General features: G+C 36.8%; 1 pseudogene across 1 annotated transcript; it reads right to left on the bottom strand.

Moving 5' to 3' along the window:
• Positions 1–22,075: 22,075 nt before the first annotated feature.
• Positions 22,076–25,243, bottom strand: LOC137724618 (COMPASS-like H3K4 histone methylase component WDR5A; annotated as a pseudogene). Its single transcript, XR_015956355.1, has 3 exons — positions 24,304–25,243; positions 22,750–23,419; positions 22,076–22,385 (listed from the first exon to the last, which is right to left on the bottom strand). The product of XR_015956355.1 is annotated as a COMPASS-like H3K4 histone methylase component WDR5A (transcript).
• Positions 25,244–26,521: the final 1,278 nt, after the last annotated feature.

Raw genomic sequence — 26,521 nt, 5'->3', positions numbered from 1 at the left:
TATGAATTGCATGAAACTTATTCCAAGAATTTACTTAACATGATTGTGAAAACAACCTTAACTACTTGTGAATATTAGTTTGTGACGATTATGTGAAACACCCTAATATTCTAGCCCCAAATTCAAGCATGCAAATTAAGTAGGCCTCCCTAATAAACATACAAGAATAAGTTATCCGTCAAACGGTTAAGTAAATTGCGTTCACAATTTATGAAATCACAACTGGACTTAATCAACTCATATTATAAATGTAATCATGGTTTCAAAGCATCCCTAGGCTAAAACGAGTTTAGCCTCTCATGTTCATGACAAAACAAAGCAACATAGATTTAAACATTAACAATAAAGGATAGATTACACCTAGAAACGTCCAACACTCCAACTCGAATGCACAAACGCCCAAGGCTTGGTCTTCCTTCTCCTCCTCCTTGCTAAGTCACGGCAAAGGATGGTTGTGTTTATGAATGAATGATTGTTGTGTGAAGGGTGGTGGTGATTAAATGGCACGGCAAGGAGTTTATATAGGCTAGTTTGGCACACTTAGTGAAGGAAAAGGATTGCCTAATCCCATTGGAAAAAGGTTAACTCAAGGCAGAAATCAAGTGGGATTTGGAATAGGAATTTCGGCTAGGATTTAGGGATTCTAGAAGGGAAGGTGCGGCACACATGTAGGGATGAGATAAGGTTTCTAGAATAGAAGGTTTAGGGCAGATTCCTAAACCTAAAGGGCCTAGGACATGTGATATAAAAGTAGGAAAAGGTTTTCAATTCTTAAACCTACTAGGAGGGGTGTCTTGCGGCATTGGTATGGATAAGTGTTCTAGAAACTGAATTAGGTGTTTAAATGTGTAATTGATTCCCCCTAATTAGCTAGGTTTAAGCCCCCACCTGATTTGGATAGGATAGAATAGGATAATGTTAGAGATAGGATAGGATAAGGTTTCTAGGATAGGATAAGATAAGGTTGGATAAGGTTCCTTGTTTCTTGCTTCTTCCTTATCTTCATTGTATTAGGACTTCTTCCACCAGATTTGTAGCCTTTCCTAACTCTTCTAGTCTTCAATTTCGTCGATCCTCTTTGCTCCATGGTTAAGCTATCCAATCCATGCCTAAAAATGCTCCAAATAGCCTCAAAATGTACTTTATTGCTCCCTTTGCCATTAGAACCTAAAAACACACGAAAATACTTTAAAAGACTAAAACAACTATGAATTAATAACATAAATGCATGAAAACAAGCTAAGTAAGTCGCCTAAATATGCTCCTATCAGTAACACGATATTGTCTGATTTGGGCCACGCCTTCACAGTTTTGTTTTTGGGTTTCGGCACGAGAACTTCCCAGGGGGTCACCCATCCTAGGACTACTCTCGCCCAAACTCACTTAACTACGAAGTTCTTATAAGATCTATAGCCAGTGAGTCCCCAAAAAGCCTCGTGCTATATGGAGGTGGGCATGTACATATAAGGCACATCACGTCCTCTCTATTGGTCAATGTGGGATGTTACAATTGCAGTACCTCAAAAGGTCCATAGAACTTGGAAGCAGCTTGTGATGAGAATGTGCAGTAAGTGACTGTAACTGATAAGGAACTAATTTGAGATACACCAGATCACCCACTGCAAACTCCTTCTCAATTTTATGTTTGTCTCCTTAAACCTTCATTCTGTTTTGAGCCAGAACTAGATTGGATTTGAGGATGGACAACATATTATCCCTTTCCAGCAAATTTTGTTCCACATCATCCAAGTTAGCTGACCCCAGTTCATAGGAAACAACATGAGGGGGATGGTATCCATAAACTAATTCAAAAGGTGTGAACTTAGTGGATGTATGATAAGAGGTGTTGTAATTCCACTCTGTCCAAGCCAACCATTTAACCCATCTCATAGGTTGTGTTCCAACAAAACATCTTAGATAAGTCTCTACGCATCTGTTTAGCACCTTAGTTTGCCCATCTGACTGTGGGTGATAGCCAGAGCTCATACTCAAAGTGGAACCCTGCAATTTGAAAAATTCTCTCTAGAAGTTGCTGAGAAATATAAGATCACTGTCACTTACAATGTTGGTAGCCTTGCCATGCAGTATGGTCCACAAATGTTTGAGTCGCAAATGCAGTAGTGTAAGGATGAAACAATGCAATGAAGTGTGCCTACATGGTAAATCTATCCACTACCACAAATATCACAAATTTTCCTTTACAATTAGGCAAACCATCAATAAAATCCATACTGATTTCAAACCACAGCTTTTGGGGAATGGGAAGAAGTTGCAATAGCCCTGGAGGTGCCATGGTGTCATATTTCTGCAACTAACAAACTTAGCATTCATTCATAAACTGTTTCACATCATCTTTCATTCCAGGCCAATAAAATCCTCTCTTAATCCCCTGATAGGTCTTGAGAATTCCCTGGTGACCTACTGCAGGAGTAAAATGGTGTTCTTCCATAATTTTAAGCTTCATACTTCAGGAATCCATTGTCAATATTGAACTTACATGCATTGGAACCAGGAACTAGTGTACTAGAAGAAGTTGTCTGCTACACCTCTTTAATCTTCTAAGTAATCCATTTATTTTTCTCCACTTCCCTTCTAAGTTCATCTAGCCAACCAAAGTAAGGGTATATAATTGCTAAGCACTTAGTCACTTCCACTTGACTACAAGTCTTTTCAGTTTGACTATGAGGTTCAAAGTCCCTGGAAAAAGCATCAGCAACAGTATTATCCCTCCCATGCTTATATTATATCTCACAGTCATACCCCATTAATTTAGAGACCCATTTTTGTTGAAAATAGGTATTGGCCCTATGGCTGAGGAAGTACTTTAAACCATGGTGATCAATTTTGATGACAAAGTGTCTTTCTTGCAAATAAGTTTGCCATTTCTTCATAGCAAAAGCAATAGCAATTAACTCCCTAACATAAGTAGATAAAACTTGGTTTCTAGATCCCAAAGGCTGACTAGCAAAAACTATGGGTTTCCCTTCTGCTGCAAAACTGCACTAATACGCACCCCAGATACATCATATTCCAGCTGAAATGGTGCTGAAAATTCTAGTAGTGCTAGTATTTGTGGTGATGCCATAATTTTCTTCAGAGTGTGAAAGGCCTCAGTAGCTGCTAGACTCCACCCAAAGCTATCCTTCTTGATCAATTAGTAAATAGGCTGACAAATGCTACCATAATTAGGAACTAACTTTTTGTAGTATCCAGTGAGTCCTAAGAACCCTCTCAATTGTTTTACATTTGTAGGAAGCAAATATAGGATTGCTTGTATCTTGGATGGATCAACTGAATGGGAAAATATAGGATTGCTTGTATCTTGGATGGATCAGCTGCAACACCCTCCTTAAAGACAATGTGTCACAAGTATTCCACAAAACTTTGCCCAAGGCACATTTAGATTTCTTCACAAATAGTTGGTTCTACTGCAATATTTCAAAAGCCTTTCTCAAATGGCATACATGGTGTTCCCAGGTCTTACTATAGATAAAAATGTCATCGAAAAACACCATGCCATTAAGTAGGCTTTGAAATGTGGCAGGAGCATTGGTGAGCCCAAATGGAATCACCAAAATCTCATAATGGCCCTCGTGGGTTCAAAATGCAGTTTTAGCAATATCATTTGGGTGCGTTCGAATTTGGTGGTAGCTGGACCTGAGATCTAACTTGGAAAAGAAACAAGCACCAAAGAGTTCATCCAATGGGTCATTAATGAGTGGTATGAGGTACCTGTCTTTGATAGTTAAAGTATTTAATTCTCTGTAATCCATGCACATTCTCAAAGTTCTTTCTTTCTTCCTAACCAAGAGCACTGGAAAAGAAAACAGACTGTGGCTTGGTCTAATAAACCAGCCTCCAATAGCTCCTGAACAACCTTCTTGATTTCTATCTTTTGCATAGGTCTATAATGGTATGGCATTATATTGGGTGGTTGTGCTCCTAGCATTAATGGAATTAGGTGGTCATGGCTTTTCGAATGAGGCAGCTTGGAAGGGATCACAAAGACCTCCTCAAAGTCTCTCAACACCTCTTGTAACTCTGTCAATTGCTGTGGAGTGATGTTGGAAGCCTTCAATTTCTCCTTGTTTATCAAGTATAGTAGCACACCAAGATTAGAGGTGCATAACTCTTTGTCTAGTTGCTGAAAAGACATCTCTTGTACTAATGGTAGCTTGATAGAGTTATGAACCAACTTATGTTTTTTCACTCATTTTGATAACTCTATAGTCATCAATTGGAAGTCCCAAAGAATCGGACTAATAGTAGAAAGCCATTGTACTCCCAAGACCAAATCACATCCTTCCAATAGAAGGGGAAACAGATCAACAGTGCACTCGTAACCCCTAATCTTCAGTGGTATTGCTTTGCAATTGCCCTGCCATTTAATCTTACCCCCATTTGCTACCATCACTTCAAAAACCTTAGTGTTGTTGACGAACCAACCTTACCTTTTGAGTAGCCTAGAGTCTATGAAGTTATGAGTACTGCCAAAGTCTAACATGATTCTCACAGGTTTATTTTTCACAAAACCTTCAATCTTCATTGTTTGGATTAGTTGTTTGCCATTTGTCCCAAAATAAGCACATTCACTCAGCTCTATGTGCTACAACTCCAGAGGTAATTCATCATTATCCCCACTAGTTTCCTCAATAATTTTAGGACCACCTAAGTCTAGCACATAAAAGTTTATAAGGACACTTATGACCTTTAACCCACTTATCTTCACAGAACCAGCACTCCCCTTGTTCCTTCTTGGGTTGGATTTCATTTGGGGTTAGTTATTTTTATAAGGGACAGTCCTAAATTGGGGTCTATTTGGGGGAACAGTGGCCATTGGAGGGACTAAAGGTTTTGAAGCTAGTGCTACCCATGAGTTAGTGTTTCGATTCTCACTAAATTTATGATCAACCTGCACAGCTAGAGCAATTGCCTCATGCATAGAGATAGGTCTAAACAACTTAACCTTATGCTTGATTTCCTTCTTCAACCCACCCAAGAAACAACTTTTCAATAGAATAGGACTAACATCAGAGGATCGAGTAGCAAGCTTACGAAATTCAAGGATGTAATCCTTCAGGGTACTTGTTTGGCGAAGTTTGAATAATGACTCAATGCTATCTTCAAACTCAGAGGGGCCAAATTCTTGGCAAAGAGCCTTGGTGAAATCACTTTATTCAGTGTAGCATGGAGGCAGTCCAGCTAACAAAACCAATAGATGGCTTCATTGTCCAGGTAAAAGGAAGATGTGACAACTTGCTAGTGCTCAGGGGTAGAATAATAAGTGAAATATTGCTCCGCCTTATAGCTCCAGGTGAGCAGGTCATCGCCATCACTGAAGCGCGGGAAATCCACACGTTGCCATTAGGGTCGAGGTGTGAACCCTTCGCCGTCGAAATTCTCACGCCAATGATGGCGAGAAGTATCCAAGCTATAACAATCGGCTTCTTCAGTAAGGATCGGGGGAAGAACCATCAATTTGACATTCGGAGCATGCGTATCCCTAGAAGAAGTTCCCTTACCAGTATAAGCGAGTTCACATTGGAATTGTTCAAATCCAATAACCAATTTAGTATCCATGGCCATAACATGACCGGATAAAGCAACAACGATGGTCGATTCCAACGAGGTGAAACAAGCATCGATGAAGAATTCCAGAGCAGTGAGACGAGCATCCATGGCAATTTTAAGAGGAGTGTTCGTGGAGTGTGGCATATAAAAGGGAGACCAGGATCGATATGGATGATACCAATGTTATGACCCAATCTCGAATCTTTACTCAACCTGCAAGTAATGGGCAACAATAGAGGAACAGGAAGAAAGAGAGAATGAGGAGTTGAGCTCCTATTTGTTTTTGTAAAATTATATTTTTTTTAATTCAAATAATTGTTGCTTCTTTCACACCAAAGGCGTGTGCATATATTCCCCTTACATCACTTGCCAGTTGGCAACAAACCCACTTAACTAATTATTCTCTTAATAAAAGTCTCACTTAAACTAACTAATTCCTAATTGTGATTAAGCTAATCACATATCATAACATGAGAAGGAAAGTGAGAAGGAGAGAACTGAGAGCGAGAGTGAGAGTGAGATAGCATAGAAAAAGAGATTTTGAAAGTTTGATAACAGAAAGAGAGAGAAAGAAAGGTTGAAACGACGAGGATGAAGATGCTGGAAGGTTATAACATTTTAAACTCTTACCCGAGGAAAGGTTCATCGGGAGTCCATCGGGTACATCTTTTAAAATTGTGACACGTGTTTGTTAACCTAACTTATGGTCGAGTAAATGATTCATACTTTGGGCAAAATTCAAGAAAATTCAAAAATTTGGTTAGGGAAAAATAGTGGGAAATACTGATTGTCCGACGAAATATAAGCAAATTCCGTTGGCAACTAAAAAATTTGGGGAAAATTTGATTTTGAAACGAATTTTCAGGCAGCTTTTTTTTTTTAACTTGACTGACGGATTGTGGTAGTTGCCCAATGAAATATTAATTAATTAACTGACACATGATAAGGTTTCGTTAGGCAATGTTAAATTTTGGGGCCAATTTGATTTTTAAACGAAATTTCAGGCGCCCTTTTATGACTTTAACCAACGAATTATATATATACTTCCGTCAGGCAAAGTTAAAAAAAATTGAGGGAGTGGAGGGAGGGTTTGGAGTGATTAGTTTGTTTTTTGAGGATATCATAGTGTGTGGATAGATGGTCTAGATGTAATCTAAGTGAGATAATTGTGGGGGTTCGCAGAAGCTATAAGATTTGGCATGATATTAATAGTGCTATAAGTTTGAAAAAAAAAAATATGGTCGTTGTGTAAACTAGCTGATTACTTTCACTATGTCGATAAGGATGATGACAAAAAAATACTCGAAAGCCTTACATGTGGAAGAATAACATAAGTATTGAAGAGAACTAGTGATAGTGTTATATTGGATGACAAAAATTTAGGTGACATCATGTATAAAACCAACCTACATTTGATATTGTACATGATTTCAACTTAGCTTTTGTCTTCCAATATAGCTTTATCACTAATATTCTTTAATACCTTCGTTATTCTTCCACTTGGAAGTCATCTGATTAACTTTTGTTCACCATATTCACCGAAAAAGACAAATTACTCGACTAGCCTGCACGACAAGCCTTACTTGCTTTCAAACCACTTGTTATGATATTATAATTCAAATCTTAGCAACCATGACCCCCATCATTAGAGCATCCCCAGCGTGGGGTTTTGCTCGGGGGTCGGGCTCCAAAACAATGGCCCGAGGGCCGGTGGAGATGCTCCAGCGTGCGGGAGGCCGAAGGCAGGGGGAGGCCCGAGGGCCAGGCCCGTGAGGGATTGCCAGGCCTTGAGCCCGAGGTGGGGCTGACGCCAGGGTGGCGTTAGCGCATTATTTTATTTTTTTGTGTCAGGCGCGTGCACCCCACCCGCGCCTGGGGGCACGTCGCCGACACAAAAAAATTTAAAAAATCAATTGTCAGTTACCGTTGGGAAGCCACATGGCTTCCCACGGTGCGTTAGATCCTAACGATCACTTAATGTGGACCGTTAGATCTCAACGGTAAAAAAAAAAAAAATTCAGATTTAATATCCACTGTTGGATCTGAGATCAACGGTGGATATTAAAATGCTTTATAAATTAAAAAATAAATGAAAAAATAGTTTTAAAAATTTGAAAAGTTACCGTTGTGACACGTGGCACAATCTGGAGCGTTGGAATTCAAATTTTTTTATATCTAACGGCAGAGATTAATTAATTGAATAAAAATTTTAAAAAAAATTGTAAAAAATTCAAAAAAATTCAAAAAAATTCAAAAAAATATCTGAAAAATCTGAAAAAAATTGTAAAAAAAATTGTTTTTACTTTTCAAATTAAAAGTCCTTGTATAAAATAATTAAAAGTCCATCGTTCTAATTAAAAGTCCATCGTTCTAACTAAAAGTCCTTTACATAAACATAAAGGATTCAGAAAGGATTAGGTTCTGCATAATGCCACGTGGCATGCCGTCATTCGTTACAAATCTGATGGAAATCTATCCTCAAAGATTGTGAACAGATTATGACACGTGGCATGCCGTCATTCGTTAAAAATCTGATAGAAATCTATCCTCAAAGATTGTGAACCGATTATGACACGTGGCGCGACGTGATTGGTTAATAATCTTATCAGAAATCCATCACCAATAATTGTATTATTTTGTATTATTTAATAATACTTCGGATAATGACACGTGGCGCAACGAGAACGATTAAAAATCTTATCCGATATTACAATTAAAATTATTTTGTATTATTTTATAAAAAAAAAAATACTAATATTTTATTGCCTATTGCCAGGGCTATTGAAGTGTAACGGTGGAGATGCAAATTCTATTGCCAGGGCTACTTACTATTCATTAAGGGCAGTTACTGTTCATTAGGTGGATTGAATAGTGGATTGAATAGTGTATTGCCAGGGGGGAGAGCTCCAACGCTGGAGTTGCTCTTAACTCACCGAAGAGTCTATCTACACACACACACTATGATATTCTTAAAAACAACCTTATCACTCCAAACTCTCCCACCACTCACAATTTTTTTCTCCCACCACTCCCACGAATTCTACGAAACTAGTATATATATGAAGAAAGGACCATACTGATGAGAAAGTTAAAGAGAAGAAAGCTATTTATAATGGATGAATAGAGATTCACCCGACGAACTTTCATCGACTAATTCTATGTCGGTGGATTTTGTTCCCACCTGAGGTAAATATCTGTGGCACATAAAAAATACAATTGGATTTTTGGCCAATTAGGCTTTACGCAACGGAGCTCCATCGGGAAATCTTTATGTCAGTAAATTCCCCAAGCTCATGACTGGATGTCTCTGTACATTGGAAAATTAAAATTGACTTATAAACCTATGTAGTGGATTCCATGCAAGTGACTAGCATCTGTGCCTGTTTGGAAAAAGGAGTTGGAAACTTTTGACCAATAGATATTAACCGAAGGAATCCGTCGGGTAAACCCTCTGTCAATAGATTCCCAATACAAGTTTTTGGCTTTATCTATGCCACTTTACAAAAAGGAGTGGGGAACTTTTGACCAATAAGTGATTTACCGACGAACATCTGTCAGGTAAACCTGTGTCTGTAAATTCCCAATACAAGTGTTTGTCTTTATGTGACAATTGGAATTTGGAATTGCATATTTGTGACACTTCGAAAGTTGTATATTCCTTATTCATATCAAATTAGATACCATATTAGAATAGGATTGGTAAAACTAGTTTAGTAGAATTTGTTTCCACGAATGGATTTTATAACATATGGTTTTTTTTATTTTTTATATATACTTCCATTAATTGGAAAGCAAATTTTCGGGAACAAAAGCTCAACCTTATGGTTTACAACTTTACAATCAATTACAAATACTGAAAATATAAAAAAAAAATTACATGAGATAAACTCTGATTTCAGCTATCGTCTAATGCTTTGAAAAGTTTCGAAATATACCAAACATTTAAAATCAAAGCTCGATCATGAAACACTTTTAAATCCAATTCTGCCTGATCCTTAAAAACAGTGCTGAGCTTTGTTTCTTGATAAGCCTAGCTATAGGATTTAGGGTTTTTCGCTCATTACGATAGTATCCTCTCCATGTTCTTCCACATGCGAGAAATCCAAGCAACTTTTGTTCACCACCTTCTTGGACCTTATGATGGTATCCTCACCATATTCTTCCACATTATTGTAGTATCCTCTCCAAGTACTCCCTAGACCTCCAACCACAATAGACATGTCTTTGTTAATGCTGTTTTTCATAAACTTGTGCAAAATGGTCAAATGAGAAGGTTTGGGTAGTGGGTACAATGGTGTTGAACCGAAAAAGAATGGGAGAAGGAGAAAGATGAATAGGAGGCAAAGAGAATAAAGAGAATAATGAATGTATGGAGGAGAAAAAAGGAAGGGGAAGGCACAGACTTATAAACTGTTGAGTCCATAACCATGACTTTTGTTCGAGGGACCTTCTACCGGTGTACCTTAAAGCCTTTTGGACCAATTTCCTGGTCAAGTGGTGACCTTCAGAGAGCTTCTCGTCTTGGATGTGGTCGATGATCTCGTTCATCTAGTTTTTCCCTGTATCGATAATAGCAACCATGTCTGGCTCCGGTTTGCTAACACTTGAGACAGCTAGGTACTCGAAGGGAATCGTTCATCATAGTGATTCATCCATAGTGGATGCAAAGTTTGTTAGTGCATTAGCATGAATGTTTTTATTCCATGGGATCTGTTGAATTTCATACTTCTTAAATCCCTCGAGTAGTGCCTTGGCCTTGGAAAAATAAAGCCCATAGTCGGATTATGATCAGTGTAATCTCCTTTGACTTGGTTGACAATCAGAGTTCGATTGCAATGAATTGACAATTCTTTGACTTGTAGTTCCGCTGCTGGCCTGAGTCTTGTGAGTAGCTCTTCATACTCTACCTTTGAAATCCGAGCTTTAAGGCTTGTCACCATTATGGATTTGTTCACGTAATCAAGACCATTCATGCCCATACTTCATTCACGTTTGATGATTTGTCCACGTAGAGTTTTCAAAGATGAGGATTCTTAGATGTCTTTCACAGATCTGTGAAGGATGAGACATCATAGCTTACTTGGTAATTCCAGAAGATGCGTCTGGAGACCTGAGACACCACAATTGTCTTATGGAGATGTCTTTGTTCATTTAACAATGTCTTCTAACCCTTGGGTTTGTTCCGCTCATTGTTAGGGTCTTGGACTTATTCGTAGAGGCATGTTAGTGTACACCAAGGAATCTCTACCTTTGGTGAGGAAGGAGAATACTCTAAACCATGATTTGGAAATCTCTGTGTAGAGCATGGAATATAATTAAACGAGTGTCTGAAACTATATTCATAATGAATCATATGAACTTAGGAATTCACATTACGAGCCGGACATAAACTCCGTGTCCTAATAATGTGATTTTGAGTATTGGTATAGAGAATGGTCATATTGCATTGTAATTCTAATTGAATTGATTTTTTGTCTTTTTTTGCTTAACTTGAGTAGCCATAGGTTTGTGAAGTCTAAGAAAGAGCAAACTGATAAGGAAATCTTGGATACTTTCCAAAAAGTCCAAGTGAACTTACCTCTTTTAGATGCCATAAAACAAGTGCCCAAGTATGCAAAGTTCCTTAAAGAGCTTTGTACGAACAAGAGGAGATTCAATGGTGAAGAAACTGTGGCATTAAGCGAGGAAGTATCAGCTATTTTGCAGAGAAAGCTACCACCGAAGTTGAAGGATGCCAGTAGCTTTACCATTCCATGTGTAATTAGAGGGAAAGAGTTTGGGAGAGCATTGTGTGATTTAGGGGCATCCATCAATTTGATGCCATATTCAGTGTATGAATCACTAAACCTTGGAGACTTAAAGGAAACAAAGGTAGTAATCCAGCTGGCAGATCGTTCAAATAGATATCCTAAAGGCCTATTGGAGGATGTACTTGTGCAAGTGAATGAGCTTATTTTTCCCGCTGATTTTTTTGTTCTTGAGATGGAACATGATCCTATGCCTACTGCACTTCCTCTTATATTGGGAAGACCATTCCTTAGAACAGCGCGTATGAAGATCGATGTCTACAATGGTACTTTAACCATGGAAATTGATGGAGAAAGCATCAAGTTCAAAATCTTCAATGCTATAAGGTACCCTAGTGATTTTGAATCTTGTTTGTCTATTGATGCGTTTGACTATTTTGTGCAGGATTGTTTTAATGAAGGTGTGGGACAAGACAATTTAGAGAATGCGTTAGTGCATAGCATTACACATGGAAAACTTAATTATTCTGAGCACATTGAAGAAGAATTAATCCAGACAGTGGTAGCCTTTGAGTCTCTTTCACCAATTCGTGGTAAGTCTTCTTCCTATTTTATTTCTCTTCCTATTTTATTTCTCTTCCTACTTCATGGTAAGTCTTCTTCCTATTTTACTGCTGGAGGAAGGTGCAAAACCTACAAGGGAAACTCAACGCCGTTTGAACTCACTCATGATGAAGGTCGTCAAGAAAGAGGTTATCAAGCTTCTTGATGTTGGCATCATATATCCTATCTCGGACAGCAAGTAGGTGAGCCTTGTTTAAGTAGTTCTAAAGTGATCCGGAGTCACAGTTGTTAATAAATGAAGCTAGTGAGCTAGTGCCTACATGTGTGCAAAATAGTTGGAGAGTCTGTACAGACTATCGGAAGATAAACAACATCACACGCAAGGATCACTTTCCAATTCCATTCATTGATCAAATGTTAGAAAGGTTAGCTGGTCATTCTCATTATTGCTTTCTTGATGGATATTCTGGATATAATCAGATTGCAGTTGCTCCAGAGGATTAAGAAAAGACGACTTTCACATGTCCATTTGGCACATTTGCATACCGGAGGATGCTGTTTGGACTTTGCAACGCCCCCGCCACATTTCAAAGGCATATGGTAAGTATCTTTTTTGATATGATTGAGAAAATAATTGAAGTGTTTATGGATGATTTTCCAGTTTATGGTGATTCTTTTGATACATGTCTACATAATATGTCCCTAGTTTTAAAACGTTGTCAAGAAACTAATCTGGTCTTAAATTGGGAAAAATGTCATTTTATGGTTTCGCATGGATTAGTTCTAGGGCATATCATATCTAAAAATGGAATTGAAGTTGATAAATCTTAAGTAGAACTTGTTAGTTCTTTACCCCTCCCTACTACTGTCAGGGAGGTTTGTTTTTTTCTTGGACATGCAGGTTTCTACTGTAGGTTTATGAAAGACTTCTCAATGATTTCTAGACCCTTGTGTCGTTTGCTTCAAAAGGATGTAACATTTGATATCAATGAAGAGTGTGTGGTGACATTCAACAAGCTTAGGGAGTTGTTATCCACGGCTCCTGTGATCATGCCACCAGATTGGAGTTTACATTTTGAGTTAATGTGCGATGCTTCAGACTATGTTGTCGGTGCAGTTCTAGGACAACGTGTCAACAAAGTGCCACATGTCATCTATTATGCATCACGAACACTCAATGTTGCATAGTTGAATTATTCAACAACAGAGAATGAGCTTCTAGCTGTTGTATTTGCTTTAGAAAAATTTAGATCTTATCTGATTGGAACTAAAGTTATTGTGTTTTCTGACCATACAGCTTTGAAGTATTTACTCACAAAAAAAGATGCAAAATCGCGACTCATTCGATGGATACTTCTGCTTCAAGAGTTTGACTTGGAGATCAAGGATAAGAAAGGGAGTGAGAATGTTGTAGCAGATCATCTTAGCAAACTTGTGCACTCAAACACAGAGAAAGATCTCATCCCTTTACGTGAGAGTTTTCCGGATGAGCAATTGTTTTCATTAAAGGTTATTGACCCTTGGTATGCAGATATTATCAATTACAAGGTCACCAAAAAGATTCCGGATGATTTTACACGTGCTAAAAAAGATAAGCTTGTCAAAACCGCCAAATACTACGAGTGGGATGATCCTTATTTGTGGAAATATTGCCCTGATCAATTGATTAGAAGGTGCGTCCCTGAATCTGAGTTTAAATCTATTCTAACTTTTTGTCATTCTTATGCATGTGGCAGCCATTTTGGAGCAAAGAGAATAGCCTTTAAGGTGTTAGAGAGTGGTTTTTATTGGCCTAATTTGTTTAAGGATGCGTACGAGTTTTGTGCAACATGTGATCGTTGTCAACGAACAGGTAACTTGGGCCCAAGAAATCAAATGCCACAAACCCCTATTTTGATTGTTGAGATCTTTGATGTGTGGGGCATTGATTTCATGGGACATTTTCCATCTTCAAATGGTTTTCTTTACATTTTATTGGCTGTGGATTATGTTTCTAAATGGGTGGAAGCGAAAGCCACCAAAACTAATGATTCAAAAGTTGTTTCAAATTTTATTAAGACTAAAATCTTTGCAAGATTTGAGACACCTAGAGCAATCATTAGCGATAGAGGGAGTCACTTTTGCAATAGAACATTTGAAGCATTGCTTAGGAAGTACAATGTCACACATAAGGTGTCTACACCTTATCATCCGCAAACTAGTGGTCAAGTAGAAGTATCAAACCGTGAGGTGAAGCAAATTTTGGAGAAAACTGTGAGTCCTAGTAGGAAGGATTGGAGCATTTGCTTGAACGATGCTTTGTGGGCATATAGGACTGCTTATAAGACTCCTATTGGAATGTCCCCATTTCGGTTAGTTTATGGGAAACCATGTCGTCTTCCAGTAGAATTAGAACACAAAGCTTATTGGGCGATCAAAGCCTACAACATGGACATGAGTGTTGCCAGACAGTAGAGGAAGCTTCAATTGAATGAGTTAGATGAAATCCGGAATGATGCAAACGAGTCTAGTCGAATATACAAGAAGAAATCAAAGGCATTTCATGACAAGATGATATCAAGGAAGAGCTTTGCCATTGGACAGAAAGTTCTTCTATTTAATTCTCGTCTTTGGTTATTTTCAGGTAAGCTTTGTTCTCGATGGGTTGGTCTGTTTGTTATAACTAATATTTTTCCTCATGGTGCAGTGGAAATCCAAAGTGCAAAGACCAGAAACATGTTCAAAGTGAATGGGCATATACTCAACCCATAGTACGAGTCTTTTGCGGAGCATGATGTGGAGGTTTTACCCCTCCAAGAACCAGCTTCCCTTGAGTGATTACTCTTGGTACCGTCCGGCTGCGGACGTAAAAGCAAGCGCTTATTGGGAGGCAACCCAATATTTATATTCATTGTCTTTTTATGTCATTTTCAATTTTTCGTTTGTTTTTTCTTGAGTTTTCTTGTGTGCTAAGCTGAATTATTTCTTTTCTTTGTAGGAATCTTTGGTTATGTCCACCCTTAGAGTTGATTGCAGAATTGAAGTTTGGGGGTCATCACTCGATTTTACTGCAAATTGGGGAAGTTTTTAGTCCAAATGCTTTATTTTGTTCCTTACTATTTTATTTTTATTTTTATTTTATGCATTATTGTGTTTTATAACATTGGGGACAATGTCCAGTTTTAAGTTTGGGGGTAAGGATTGAAAAAATGACCAAATTGAAAATTTTCGTCCCTTTGACTAAGAATTGGTTTCATTTGTTTCCTTCTTGTTGTTTTTTTTTTTGTTTTCTTAATTAGTTTTGTTGACTCTAAAAAAATTAAAAAAATTAAAAAAAATTAAAAAAAAGAGAGAAAATTCTAAAAATGAAAAATTCAAATATAGTCTTATTTTCTTTATTGTTTTGAATTAGATTTTTGTTAGTTTTCCGACCCAATGATATAACTGGATTGAATTTGAACCATGGTGATCAAGAACTTAGTAAGCATGTATTGTGTGAAATTCCTTGTTCTCTTGTTAGTTTTGTACATGTTTAATCATCTTTGAAAAACCAAAAGCACATAGCCTTGTTGATGTGAAACTAAAGCATGATTTAAAGCTTCGTATGTGAACATAGTGACCATATACAGCCTCCATGAGTTTTTGAGCCTATTGAAAGTGTGTGCATTTTTCATACACTCATATTCTTTCATGTGTGATGAACTTATGTGACTTACATTTCTAGAACTTGCGTAACGATCTTTCGAAATGTTTGTCATTGATTGCATGAACTTGAAAAGGATAGAGGCATTAGGTTTATCACCATGACCCAAATAACATGTTTCCTAAAGAAAAATGATATCATTAGATTGCTTTGAGCCGTATATGTTAAGCTTTTTATTTCTTATCACCAGATATGTCTGCCCTTATACCTTAAACATTTTTCCTTACCCGTTCCAAGCTAGCTAGTGAGCAATGTGAGATTGTCTTATGAGAAATGTTTGTGAAGTACTTTGAAGGAGTTTGGAAAAAGAATAAGTGTGGGGGTATTTCATGTTTGTATTTAGTTATGTGCGAAAATTGGTTTAAAAAAAAAAATAGACTAAGAAGGAAAAAAAAAAAGAAAAATTGTATACAAAGCAAATAAAAAGTTTAGGGGTGTGATTGGAGGTATTAGTAGAGTGGTTGGAGAGCTTGAGTTCTTATAAATCTCAACAAGAGAATTGCTTGCAATGTAGCTTGGAACTTGTGTTTACCTATCCTTTCATTTCTATAACCCTGTCTCTAAGCCTCATTACAACCAATAAAAGTCCTCTTGGTTTTAGTTTTGCAATTATGATTGTGGAGATGAGATCTTTATGCAAGCTTATGGTAGATCTTTCACATTTGATTCTTTGAGCGAAACACGTTAAACTAAACATATGTGTGATTGAGTGTATGTCTCGTGAGAAGGTCACTAGTTTGCATGTGGTGTTTTAAAACAAAACTTGAAATTGCATTAGCATGGCTATTACACACACTACACTTCAAGGATGATTGAAAGCTAGTTGTTAACATTTGAATAAGGAAGATGAGCTTGGATTAGCTTGTTTGATGCTAACTAAGGTTCTTGATGATTTATTTTCTTGAATGAAATTCTATGAGGGTCACATGGTGGGGAACTAATGTTTTTCATGTTGCTACTTTTTCATGTTTTCTTTGTTTTGCTCGAGGACTAGCAAAAGCTAAGTGTGGGGGTATTTGATAAGCTCATATCTATATATATTTTACATCAAATTCACTTGTCTTTTCTTAGTTAGTTCCTTATATTTTTGAGCTATTTACTTTGTTTTTGTGTTTTGTAGGATTTGTCAAGTAAAGAAAAGAAAAATAGCACAAGTGGAATTTTAAGTAACAAATTCGTCAAAACTACCTGTGCAGGTCAGCTGATTTTGGAAGCAAGTTACGGACAGCCCAGAATGAATTATAGAATGAGCCTTATATGGTTGGAAAGCTACGGATGTCTATTTTCTGGAGCATTTCCCGGATTGTTAATATCATTTTTCTAGAAGAAGTTATGGCCGTTTTAACACTGAAAGGTTTAAAAGAGGCTGAGCAGTTTGTAACTGACAAAAAAGCATTGAAAACAATAAATCCAATAAAACTAAGTTTGTAATTCACAAGAAAGCATTGAAAGCAATAAATCCAATAAAACTAAAAGCCAAAACTGATGCAACCAAGAACAAGCCAGCTAACACCTATTCAAATATCAGAGGAAATGGAAAATTAAGTGAGAGTAATGGGCATAAAGGCTGCCCAAAGAGTTACAATTGTTTTAGCATTTCCTCTCACTTATTGTCATCACTAAATGGCTGTTAGTGGGGTGAGTTATGGAGAAAAAACTGTGGCAGCATAAGAGAAGAAAAGGGCTACAGGTTGCAGTAGCAAAGGGAGAAAAAAAAAATGTGAAAAAAAAGATAGAAAAAAAAGAAGGAAAGCAGGGAAAAAAGGCAAGGCTGCTGCGTTGGGGAAGGAAGGAAAGGAAGGAGGAAATCTTGGCATTCTCTTATCTCGGTTTTATCTTCTCAAACTCATGTCTTTTTTTTTGTTTAATTTGAGAATTATGTGTAACTAATTTTTAGTAGTTAGGGGCTGTTTTGAAGCCCCAAATATGATTGCAAGTTTGTTATGACATTTCGTTTGAATTACTTTTATGAAAGGATGAAAATTGGTTCACTACTTGTCTCATTGATGAATTCTTTATGTGTATTCTACAGATGCATACTTAGTAAGCATATCTAGGATTCTAATGCTATGAATATGTGTGTCCCTGCGATTGTCAAATGAGGACCTACATATGTTTTAGAGTAGTACTTGTTAATTGTGATTAACATGTGAACCAATTTCTAGGATTAGTAAGACAACGCTAGTAGTTATGATGCCTTGTGATGACTCAAACTCTTTTCGTTCTTAATGATTTCTACTTGTTAAATCTATGAACACACCATTCGAGATTGCATGTTAGGGACTAAGTTAAGTTGAAAACGTATTTCTCTTAACATACTACATAAGAAAGAGTAATAAGTTGAGTTCTAACATTGAGCCAACTTGAGCATCTTCATCCAAAAATGAAAGGAATTTGAATAAAACATAACATGTTTGCATGATTATTTGGTGGTGGATAGCAATTCCCCTAACTCGTTTTTTCTTAATTTGTGACTTACTTAAAAATCTGTTTTTGTCCTGTTTTTGTTCGATTTAATTTAAATAGCAAATCAACTCCAAAAATCCCAAAATTTTGTATGAGTGTAGCTCTGTATGTCTAGTATATGCATATAAAAGTTCGTAGACTTTAGATAAGTGTAAGTCGGTCTAATAATTATCTTTCGGTGGCTGGTCAGTAGGGACAACAACCCAGTTTTTCTGACATTTTAAGTAGTTAGATAAAATAATCTTTTGTGGGAAAGACCCTTATTTTCATATGCTACAATTGAAAAATCTTATTGTTAATAAGGAAAATTAATAGGACATTTGTGTGCTACTTTGTGGTGTGCTTTTAATCCTACCAGTAACAAAACGGAGGAAGAGATATTTAAGTAGAAGGATTCCGTGCACATTGCAGTGCACAAAGACATCCGAGAAAGCTCCTTGAAACACCCCACAAAGGCTAGTCTAGTAGTCTTACATCAACATACCTCAATGTCCTTAAATCAAGAAGTCTAAAGACCATACCCTAATCTCCTTAAATCAAGGAGTTGACAACAAGGAAAAGACTTACATCAATCTCCTTACGTAAAGGAGAAAAAGACTACTTACAAAAAGATAAAGTAAGATAAACCCTAGAACCTATAGCAGCCTGATAACCACTATTCCTTCAATACATGTAAATAGTCATTCATATTCTTCAATGCGAGTAAGTAGGCATTTCTACTCATATATAAAATCTAAAAAAAGGTGGTATTTATGCTTCTTCTCTACAAATGAGTTTTCTGTAGTCAATAGTGATTCCTTCTAAGATGTATTATATATAGTTTGACATGTATACAACTCTCAAGTAATAACAAATAATGGCATTACTCACAAAACCAATACATATATCTACAGTGTGAAACGATTTATGCACTCATTTCTACTTCTAGAATAATACTCTCTTTATCATTTCTACCTTAATTCTACTGTGATTTATACAATAAAGGATTAAAAAAATTACAAGAAAATCACTTCCCAACATGAAGTTGAGCTATATGATTATACTTATAATTAGGAAAATATACTGAATATTAGTAAGAAACTCTTTAATTACTTGGGACTTAGAGTCTTTGAAAGCGCTCTTCAAAACAATATTGTACTGAAATTACAAATCAACTCTTACTCTTAATTTTTAATTTTTTTTAGAGTTTATAATAAATGGTCTTTGAAATTGACTAAAACAATAAAAATGGTTCCTGAGTTTTAAAATCAATCAATGTCGCCGCTGAAATTTAGTGCCGCACATCAGTATGGTCCATTTTGTCTAATTCCATCAAACTTTATATGTTAGTTAATTAGTGTGTTGTTGTAGCACACAAGTAGGTCACACTAATTCAATCATAAGGCGCCATACGGATTAGCTAGAAAACCATTTTGTTTTTTAAGATTTAAAACCAAACTCATAAAACTAAACAAAGGGAAAAAGAAGGTGAAGACATTATCGTCCTCACCAGATCTTGAACACTCTAGAACTGGGCAACTAAAACAGAGGGCAAGAAGATTCGTTTACTTATTTGTAATGAGAATGAAAAGAAAGGGAATAGGTTCATTAATGACTTCTTTCGCCTTCACTTAACAAAAAGATAATAGTCATTAGACCTAGTTTTAAAAAATGGATTATTCCTATTAATACCTGGATTTATATTGAATTTACCCTAAAGAGAATAGTTTATCCAAATGAAGACGTAGATGTCTTCCTGTTTTTATGAGTTTTAGTTGTAAATCTTAAAAACTAAAAAAATTCTATAGTTAGTCCACGTGGCACTTTATGATTGGATTGGTAGGACTCACTCGTGCCACAACAACAAACTAACAAAAATTTTGAGGGAATTAGACGGCAAGGACCATAGTGATGTGCGGCATTGAATCTTAGGGACAATATTGATCGATTTTGAAACTCAGGAACCTTTTAAGTTGCTTGAGTCAATCTTAGAGATTATTTGTGATGAAAACCTCTTCTTCTTTTTTTTTTTTTTTTTTTTTCTTTTTTTTTTTTAAATAACAATGATATTGCGGTTTTGAGCTAAGCTAGCATGTCGAACTAAAACCTTAAGACTTACAGGTGGCGAGAAATACCATTACAACGTGGCACTAATCACAACTAGCTCTTGTTTAGTCACATGTTTCAAATTCCCATTTTCTATTGAACCCAACATAATGGAGCAAAATTTATGGCATATTTAATAAGGGAATTGTTATTGGCACTCCAAAAATCTCATTCTACACTCTAAACTTTCTATATTTGGAAAGAAAAATATACTTGTGAGGAGTATAAAATGAGATTTTTTGAGTGTTAATAACACTTTGTGTGCATAATTCCATATGCACAAGTATACTGACGCATTAAGCGTATCATCAATCAATAAAATCAACTGACAGAGGAATCAATATTATATAAAAATCAAGCACGAACAACCACAAATCAAATAGATTAATGATCCATCATGTTCATTAATCTCCCAATTGCATGTGTGTATCATCCAGATATTCAAGATGTGTAGGCATGTTCAGAGGATCGTTGGCGAGGCAGTGTGTCAAAAGTTTCAGCTTTGCTTATACAAAATGCAGATTTTAAGTAATTATTTAATTTGTTTATAGTTTCATAAATTCAGTGTACTTTTTTTTTCTTTTTTTTTTTTTTTTTTTTTGTTATGGTAGACACTTGGTTTAAACATGGTGGAAGCAAAAAAAAACAGAGAGAGATTAGGCCTGTGAACTTAAGCAGATATAAGTTAGATTTCTACCTCATATCCATCTTTGTATTCTATCATGTGTCAAAAGAAGAACAAATTTGAAAAACTTCACATGGCATAATTAAAAAGAAGTTAAAAAGGTTCTAGAGTAGGATAGTGTATCAAGGCTCAAGCTTCTAAGCTATTACAAATATTATTACAACAATTATCTCCGTTTAACAATAATGTGATATTGCTCATCTATTGTCAGGATCAGTATTTTTTATTATAAGCGATATTATTATTTTAATTTATATTTGAAGGAGGAGAAAGGTTTAAACAATGAGAGTTGATGTCCTGACAAACCGTATCTGGTTGAGAAAATAATTTGTGCTTTTTAACTTTGGGTTAACTGCAGTTTACACCACAAGGTTTAGGGGTCATTTGTAAAATGAAACACTAGGCTTGAATTTTTTGCATTTTACACCACGTTATTTCTAAATTATACCAATTAACATCTCCATTAATTTCACGGTCTAATTGGACGTTAAGTGCTGATATGGCATAGCCTTAGACCATCTCCAACCGAAGGAGGGCCAGAGGGCTAAAATTAATATTTTAATGAACAACGCATGGCCATATTTTTTACCGTCGCCAACTGAGGGCCAGGCCAAGCATAACCCTATCACGAAAAACCATCTCCAACCAAAGGCCAAAGGGTCATAGGGCCAAGCATAATTTATTATTTTAATTGAATTACCATAGTTACTTAAATTAAATTACCTCAATAATTTTATGTTATGGATTGTCAATAATTTTCATGTTGTTAAATGTTTTAAAAAAAAATGTTGTTTACGTTTCATGTTGTTAAATTTTTTTTTATGTTGTTTAATGTTACTTAATATTATTTAATGTTGTTTAATGTTGTTTCATGTAAAAATTTAAAAATATACTATAAAAATAAAAATTCAAATATGACATCATCATACGCCCCGGCCCAAGGCAGGTTGGCTCATTTGGGCTGGCCGATTGGCCCTTTGACTCTTTTTTGTCCAGTAGAGCCCTCGGTTGAAGACGGTTTTAGAACTATTTTCGACCCTTTGGTCCTTTGGACCCTTCGGTTGGAGATGGTTTTAGTGCACATTTTAAGCACTCGTTGACCGCCAATTTTAATGTTCAGTACTTTACTCTTACTTTTTTAATCGTTTTATGAAATTAATAGTCGACATATGATTTAAATGTGGGCCCAATATATGCAAACATCAACATTTATCGTCTAATTAGACGGTGGAATGTGGTTAAATTGGTGCAATTAAAAAATCAAGAGCTGTAAAATGCAAAAATTAAAATCTCATGACTCATTTTGCAAATGACTCCAAACCTTATGGTGTAGAATGCGGTTAACCCCTTTACTTTTTATGATACATAGGATTACAAGAATATAAAACAAACTGAAAGTGAAACCCCACAAAGGATCATCCCAAAGGAGGTCCAATGAAAACAGAATCAATGGCCCAAATAAGTAAGCCCAATAAAACAAAGAAACGCATGGTGGCCCAAGGGTTGGAAGATCAACAGCAGCAGAAGAATCGTCTCAAGTACTACATTCAAACAGACATTACTGTATCCCCTATGTCAAGGAACCCTGCATGATTACAGAGACAATGCGTTCAGTCTTCCACCGTTGTGACATTAATGAAGATCGTCAACCAATCAGGCGGAACCACATTGGCGCTAAAGGGAAATGTATCACAAATTTTCAAAGGAAGTTCCAAAGTTAGCATGTTGTACAATTACAAACTACCCGATGACAAGAAGTTCCGGAGTTGAGTCAAGCTAATCAATGAATGTTGCTCACCACAGAGCATTCACACAGACATGCACCAACCAAAAACTACTGTGGAACAGTGGAATATGCAACGTGCACTAACATGCAACACTAACGAGCATATAAATTAGACCGTTGAAGATGACAGAAATTTTCAGAGTACGGAGAAGAGTTCACAAACCTGAATTGAGAAACCAAAACATATTTTCATCCCACACATCTCTCTGTCCACGAGCACCAAGCAGACCACTCCTGTGTCAACGATTTTCAGATTCAGCACACCCTGGACATCTCACAAAAGGAGTCTGCACCAAACTTTGATCGCTGTTTACAACAGCCAACTACAAGACCCGGCCTAAATTATAATTAAGAGAGTTGAACTTAAACTGATATCTAAGAACAGCAAAGTTCTAAAATACAACGAGATAATTACCAAAAGAAGTTAGAATGTAAGAGTCATGCAGCACGGAGCATAGGGCAAAATACGCTTCATAATACAATAAATCAGTCTCCCTCCTCAAGTCAAAATCTTTGTGCCATGGACAACAACGGAAAATGAATCAGTTCTCCTGAGTCCAGACCTTCACCGTCTTGTCATTCCCAAGTGCACCAGAAGCAATTATGTTCTTAGTTGGGTGACATGATACTGATATGACAGTGTCAGTGTGACCTTCCAATTTCTGAACTATCTTCCTGCTTTGCAATTCCCACAAGTACAAACAATTATCTTCAGAACCGCTTACAATGTATATCCCATTTGTCACAGAAAATGTGGAAGAAATGCAGAACCTCGAGCTCTTGTGACCTGTGTAAGTCTTTAGACAATTCCCAGTTGAAAAGTTCCAGAGCCTCTACAGACACAATATAGAAATTCCAGATCAGCTGTATGCCATGATTGCTTTGGAAAATGAATATAGTGCTCGTTTGCTCAAGTTCTTGGTTCTTTATTTCTTCTTCTTAAAAGAAAATGGAGATAGAGGAGAGAGGGGAGGGTAGAGAAGAAAGAGATGATATGAGACGGGAATATTTGCCTCCCTCTTCCTCGCTGCCTCTCTAAAATGGTTAGCAAATGAGCATGTAATAACCGTTCCAGTTAATCAAATTGTTTTAACATACTCCATTGTTCTACTAATGTACTTTCATGGATATAATACCATAACCAAAAGATAAACCCACTTGTTTGTCTTCAAATCATGCACACGGAAGATACGAAAATAATTGCAAAAGGAGATGGACAGAAAACCATATGCCCTAAGAATGGAGAAAATCAGTTTTCCCAAGGAAAATTTATTGAACCTACATCTAGTTCACGCTGCATTCCTCAAAAAAGCACGCAAAAAAGCACTAAAATCCGATCTGTCAAATGCTGAAAGCAATGTGTCAAATGTGGCATCAACAGATAAACCAGACCTAAAGAACCAGTGCAGATGTTTCAGAACCAATTATCGGGCATTTCACCTGTACATGAATAACATTACACGGACAGGTTGAAACCTGAGTAAGAACAAGTACAATCAGAACCAATATTTTGTCATGAGTGAGCATTCAGAACCATCAACTTTCCACTACCCAATTAACAGAGTTCTAATCAATATTTAGTCATCGCAACCATGATATTTGAAGTACTTAATCTTATAAATTGAAGTGAGCATCGACAGAGGATTCAAACGAAGCCATTCAAATTCAACAAAACAATCGTAAATTACGAAAAATAAGAAGTGGGAACTGAGCTTACCAAAGTATCATCCAATGTGCCAACAAGAATGTACTTGCCATTAGGCGCAAACTTAACATACTAAACCGGAGGATTTTCATCATCGATCAATGTCTTGGTGCAGTGACCAGTGGAGGCATCCCAGGTCCTGCACAACCCATCATAGCTGCTGGAGACGATAACCGATCCATCCCGATTGAAATCGACGGTGGTGACGGGGTCGGAGTGAGCCGGCAAAACCTTCAAGCATTTCCCGGTCTTAACATCCCATATACGCACCGTTTCGTCGAAGGAACCCGAGACGATTATATTGGACAGTGGGTTGAAGTTGGCGCAGAAGATGTAGTTGGTGTGGCCATGGAGGGTCTTGATGGTTTGGCCGGTGGCGACGTCCCAGAGGTGGAGGGTCTTGTCGTCGGAGGCGGAGACCATGAAGCGAGAGTCGGCGGAGAAGGCGAGATCTGAGACGCCCTGGGAGTGGCCTTCGAAGGTCTGGGCGGGGGAGATGATGGGAGTGGAAGAATCATCGCGGAAGGCGAGGGAGTAGGTGCGGATGGTCTTGTCGGCGGAGGCGGAGCCGAGGAGGCGGCCGTCGGAGGAGAATTTGACGCCGGAGATGGCGCTCTTGTGGCCCGTTAGGGTTTCGCAGAGTGTAGGGTTTGAAGGTGCTCGACGGTTCCTTCGACATTGGCGATTTGATTTGGTTTATTTTGGGGGTTTTGGGGTTTCCCGGGCTTTAGGATTTTCGGAGGGAGAGTGAGTGAGTGAGTGAGTGAGATGGCCAATGCGTGGGAATGCACCTTCATTTGGCTGAATGAAAAATGATTTTGTGCCGATAAATTTGAAATTTGGACACAAATTAGTATAAATTAATTCTGTACTAATTTTTATGTTTATGAATTCGAATTTTTGTTTAGATTCGTAAACATAAAATTTTTACATAGAAAAAAAAACTTGGAATTTGAAACCTTTCAGTTCCCAAGTTAAATTTAATATAAATAATTGTCAGTTTAGAATTTTCATAAATTAGAGTTTAAAAAGTAGAATACAAAAAAAACTCAATCATGAGTGACCGTCATCACCCACAATCATAGTTGTCACCACCATCACATATTATTGGCTCCCTCGCCCCTGCCGCCACCGATACCCATCGTCATCATCGCCGCCTCTCCACTGCCACTACTAACACATTTCCTAATTATATCTTGTATTTAAATTTCACTCTTTTTTTAGGTTAACCAAACAATAAAATTTATAAATTCTAGAAACTAAATTCCATCATTTCAATGTTATTTTATAATTATTTAGTAATCTTAAATTTATTCGCCCGAATGCAAAGTAAGGACGGAAGGGAATGCAAATATTAACCTCTATGAAAAATGTGTATAAATTTTAGGTAGAACTGAAAAGGTAACAATCATAAAACACTTTTTTTCCTCCATCATTATTGGTCCCTAAAATTAACCTAATTCATCAATTTGGTCATTAAAATTGAAAATCAATCAATTTAGTCATTGAAATTGAAAATGGATCAATTTTATCCTTGAAATTGACCTAACACATCAATTTAGTCTTTGTCGTCCAATTCCGTTAAAATTTCCTTTAGTTGGTTGATGTAGCATGATGTGGGGTCAATACTACTCATGTATCGCCATGTGGATTAAAAAACCAAAAAAACCGAAAAAAAAAAAAAAAAAACAAACAAACAAAAAACCCAAGTTGCAGCACAATTCCAAGTCCAACACAGAATTACTCTTCCTCCTTCCTCTTCTTCCCCGCAGCTTCCGTCTTCCAATTCTCCAACACAGAATCCGCTCACTTCCCCCTCTCAACGATTCCAAGTCCAAGTTCCTCAATTTTATTGGCTAGCTCACTCATCGCGTACAGCTCCTTAAGAATATTAAATGTAAGTAAATGTAGAGACTCAAAATCCTTTGTTTTACAATTTTACACATTTATTTTTACTCAAATTGATCATGATGATAATATCGTCATTTTTTAGTTGTTTGTTGTTTGATCGTTATACGTCAAATTTTTATCACTATATTGTCAATCTTTACCTTGATGTTCAACAATTAAGATTTAATCCAAAACCCAAATCTCACGAAAAATTTCATATCCCCAAATCCAAATTGTTTGAAAAATCCCAAGGTGGATTCTTCTACACGTAATTTAGCATATGAAGTTTTACCCCAATAACAGAAAACAATCATGCCTTGCATTTTAATGAGCTTTCGAT

Source organism: Pyrus communis, chromosome 15 (genome assembly GCF_041283825.1).
Source record: "Pyrus communis isolate YQ-2024b chromosome 15, ASM4128382v1, whole genome shotgun sequence".
NCBI classification, from domain to species: domain Eukaryota; kingdom Viridiplantae; phylum Streptophyta; class Magnoliopsida; order Rosales; family Rosaceae; genus Pyrus; species Pyrus communis.
Note: the sequence above shows the minus strand (reverse complement) of the source record. Positions and strands in the feature narration are given on the sequence as shown.